Source organism: Eumetopias jubatus, unplaced genomic scaffold, assembly GCF_037043125.1.
Source record: "Eumetopias jubatus isolate StellerSeaLion01/CBP00866 unplaced genomic scaffold, mEumJub1_p1.0 scaffold_6, whole genome shotgun sequence".
Lineage (NCBI taxonomy): Eukaryota > Metazoa > Chordata > Mammalia > Carnivora > Otariidae > Eumetopias > Eumetopias jubatus.
The window spans coordinates 26,862,611-26,867,327 of NW_028274812.1; the positions used below are offsets into that span (position 1 = coordinate 26,862,611).

The 4,717-nt window shown below is 35.7% G+C and overlaps 1 pseudogene; it reads left to right on the plus strand.

Annotated features, from left to right (window-relative positions):
• Positions 1-764: 764 nt before the first annotated feature.
• LOC114222805 (U4 spliceosomal RNA) lies at positions 765-918 on the plus strand (annotated as a pseudogene).
• The last annotated feature ends 3,799 nt before the right edge of the window (positions 919-4,717 follow it).

Here is a 4,717-nt window from a genome sequence, read left to right on the forward strand (position 1 = left end):
ATAGTCATCTCTCCTGCCTTCCCTTCTCCCAATTGCTCTTTGTACAGTTTGGCTTCTGCCTTCACCCTTGTCCTGAAATTAGTCTGATAAAAGTCATTACAACTTTCAAATTGATGGTGGACCATTTCCAGTGTTTATCCTACTTGGTATTCGTACTGAATGCTCTCTTCTTGAAGGGCTCATTTACCTGACTTCGGGATATCCTGACTCTGCTGCCCTTCCATCTAGCTGTTGGTTGTTTCTCATATTTCTCTGGGAGCAACGCTTTCATGGGCTGATGTTTTTGCTCAGTTCGCATTACCCAAAGGTAACCTTTCCAAAAAATCAACTTTAAATAAAAAGATGCAAATAGGTTAAATAGGAAAGAATAAAAACAAATTACTATGCAATAATTAACCTAATGATTAACATCATTAATATTAATATAAATTGATATCAGCCCAAGAAATATTAACAGAGATTTAAAGACTACTAATAAAAGGGTCAATTTGTTAAGATGATACAATAATCCTAAATATATACACCTAACAACCATACTTCAATATCTGAGGCAAAAGCAAAAGAAATTAAAAGAAGGAATAGACAAATTCACAATTATAGTTAGAGATTTTAACATTTCCTCTCAGTATAATTGACCTAGTTAGTATTTATAGACCATTCCACCCAACAACAGTAGGATATGAATTCTTTTCAGGTCTATATGACGTACTCAACAAGACAGACCATATTATGGACAATAAAAATTCTTAAATAGAAAAGAGTTGAGCTTTGCACAGTGGCAGTGTCATAGCCAATGAGGTTTCTCCGAGGTGTGATTATTGCTAATTGAAAAGAGTTGAAATCATGTTCTCTGGAATTTAAATTGGAGATCAATAGGAAGATATAAGGAAAATCTCCAAATATTTGGAAATTAACACAATTTTCAATAACAAGGATTAAAGAAGAAATCACAAAATTAAAAAATATTTTGAACTGTTACCTTAAGAACTTGAAAAAGGAGTGAATTAAACACAAAGTAAGAAGTGGGAAGGAGAATAACAGAGACAGTAGTAGAAATCAAAGAAATAGAAAATGGACAAAAATAAGGAGAATTAATGAAATTAAAACCTGGTTATTTGAAAAGAATCAATAAAAGTAACATTTATCCAGATTGATCAAGAAACGGAGGGCAAAAATTGCTAACTTGCAAATGATAGGGGAGCATTACTACTTCAGATATTTAAAAAACAATAAGGAAATGTTATGAGCAACTTCAGGTCAATAAAGTTGACAATTTAAATGAATTAATAAATTCCTACCAAAGCTCACTCGAAAACAGGGTTAGCAATTACATCCCTAGATTATCTATGGGAGAGAAATGAAAACCTGTATGCATATATGTATAGCAGCGTTGTTCATAATAACTAAAATGTAGGAATAACCCAAATGTCTGTCAACTGATGAATAATAAAATGTGGTCTGCCCATCCAATGGACTATTATTCAGCCATAAAAGGAGATGAAGTACTGCTACATCATGCTATGATATAGGTGAAATTTGAAGACATCATGCTAAGTGAAAGAAACCGGTTATAAAAGACCACATATTATATGATCCCATTTATATGAAATCTCCAGAATAGGCAATTCTAGAGAGACAGAATGTAGATTGGTGATTGCTTCAGGGCAGGTGAGGGGGCGGGTGATAGCTAAAGTATATGGGGCTTGAGGTGCTGGAAATGATCTAAGATTTACTGGGATGGTAGTCATGCAACTTTTTGAATCTAAAAATTACATTGAATTGTACACTTTAAATGGGTGAATAATATGGTATGTGAATTACAGCTCAATAAAGCTGTTATATAAAGAAAAAAATAGATAACCTAAATAGCCACTATCTACTAAAGAAGTTAAATTCATAATTTAAAACCTTCCCCAAAAGAAAACTCCAGTCCCAGATGTATTCATTGGTGATTCTACTTAACATTTTAGGAAAAACAGCATCAGTTTTACAAATACCCCTCTAAAAACTAGAAGAGAAAGAAAACACTTCACTATTCAGTCTCTGAGGCTACCATCACCTTGATACCAAAATCAAAGGCATGACAAGAAAAGAAAGCTACATACCAATATTACTAATGAATATAGATGTAAAAATCCTTAATACAATGTTAGCAAATTAAGTCCAGCAATATATGATAATAATACATCATGACTGTTATGGACTGAATTGTGTCCCCTTCAAAATTCATATTTTGAAGACCTAACCCCCAGCGTAACCACAGTTGGAGATGGGGCCTTTAAAGAGATAACTAAGGGTAAGTGAAGTCATAAAGCTGTGGCCCTAATCCCATAGGACTGATGTCCTTATAAGAAGAGGGAGAGATGCCAGAGATCTTTCTGTCTGCATGTGCACAGAGGAAAGGCCATGTGAGAACTCAGCAAAAACATGGATATCTGCGAGCCAGGAAGAGAGGTCTCACCAGAAACCAATGCTGCTAGTGCCTTGATCTTGGACTTCCAGACTCCAAAAGGTGAGATAGTAAGTTTCTATTGTTGAAGCCCCTCAGTCTGTGGTAGTCTGTTAGGGCAGCCCCAGGAGACTAACATAATGACCAAATGGAGTATATCCCAGGAATGTAAGTTTAGATTGACATTAAAAAATTAAGCAGATTTTTCACCATATTAACTGACTTGAAAAAAAAAGAAAAAGAATATGATAGCTTCAACAGAGGTAGAAAGAACATTTGACAGTCTTCAAGCACTCATGGAAAAAAAAATGTTTCAGCAAACTAGGAGTGAAAGAAACCTTTCTCAACCTGATGAAGAACAGCTAATGTTATATTTAATGATGAAAGACTGATGCTTGTCTGCTAAGGTCAGGAATGAGGCAAAGATGTTCTCTCTCACCACTCTTATTCAACGTCTTACTGCAACTAAATCCAGTATAATAAGGTTGGTGAAAGAAATAAAAGATGTGTATATTGGAAAAGAGAAGTAAAATTATTTTAATTGTCAGATGACGATATGTCTAGATATTCTATGGAATTTACAAAAACAAAAACAAAAACCCTCCTAGAAATAATTGACTTTTATTAAGGTCACAGGATATAAAGTCAATATAGAAAAATCAATTGTATTTCTGCATTTTAGCAAAACTGTTCGAAGTTGAAAATATAAATTATAATAGCAAAAACCATAAAATACTTAGGGACACATTTAACAAAATATGTGTAAGAATTATACACAAACTACAAAATATTACTGAAAAAATTAAAGAAGACTTCATAAATGGAGAGATATGCTATATTTCTGGCTCAGAAGAGTTAAGATGTCAATGATCCCTGGGGACTCCGGGGTGGCTCAGTCATTAAGCATCTGCGTTTGGCTTAGGTCATGATCCCAGGGTCCTAGGATGGAGCTCCACATCGGGCTCCCTGCTCAGTGGAGAGCCTGCTTCTCCCTCTCCCACTGCTGCCACGCTGCTTGTGCTCTCTGTCTGTCTGTCTCACTCTCTCTCTGTCAAGTAAATAAATACAACCTTAAAGAAAAGATGTCAATCATCCCTGAATTGATATCCAAATCGAATGCAATCTCAACTCAAATTCCAGCCCATTTTTTTTTTTTAGGAAATTAATAAGATTTTCTAAAATTTATATAGAAATGAAAGACTTGGGATAGCCAAAGCCATCTTGGAAAAAAAAAAAGCTGAATGATTTACTATGTAAGATCAAGACTTTAAAGCTGTACAGTAAGCATGTTGGTATGATATACCAACGTGTGGTGCGGTACAGGCATCTAGACCACTTCAGGAGAATGGAGACCAGAAATAAATCCACAGTCTATTGGTTGTTTTGAAAAGGTAATAAGGTGAATTCATAGGAAAAGGATGATCTTTTCAACAAATGGTGCTGGAACATTTTGAAATCTACATGCAATGAAACAAAACTCAAAGCTTCTTTCATACTGTACAAAACAACTAAAAGTGGATCTTTGACTTAGACTAAAAGTGATAGCAAAAACACAGCTAGAAGCCAACACCGGGCATATTTTTTGTGAACCTAGACAAAGATTTCTTGGGTAAGATATGAAAACTGTGAAAATCAAAAATTAAAAGTAATACATTTGATTTCATCAAAATGAAAACTTTTGCTTTTCCAAATTTACTGTTAAGAAAATGAAAAGACAAGGCACAAACTGTGATTTGCAAAACCTGCTTCTGATAAAGGACTGTTATCCATAATATAAAAATAACTTTTTGGGGGCCCCTGGGTGGCTCAGTCGTTAAGCGTCTGCCTGCGGCTCAGGTCGTGATCCCCGGGTCCTGGGATCGAGCCCCGCATCGGGCTCCCAGCTCCGCGGGAAGCCTGCCTCCTCCTCTCCCACTCCCCCTGCTTGTGTTCCTGCTCTCGTTGTGTCTCTCTCTAATAAAATCTTAAAAAAAAAATAACTTTTTTGTTTTATATATATAGTGTGTGTGTATATATGTGTATATATACATGTATAGTCGACACAATGTTACATTAACTTTGGGTGTACAACAGTGATTTGACAAATCCATACATTATGCTATGCTCACCACCGTGGAGCTACCATCCATCCCTGTCCGATGCTATTACTGTACCATAACTATATTCTCTGTGCTGTGCCTTTGATCCCCATCACTTATTTATTCCATAACCTGAAGCCTGTACCTCCCACTCCCCCACACCCATTTTGCCCATCCTCCACCCCCATCC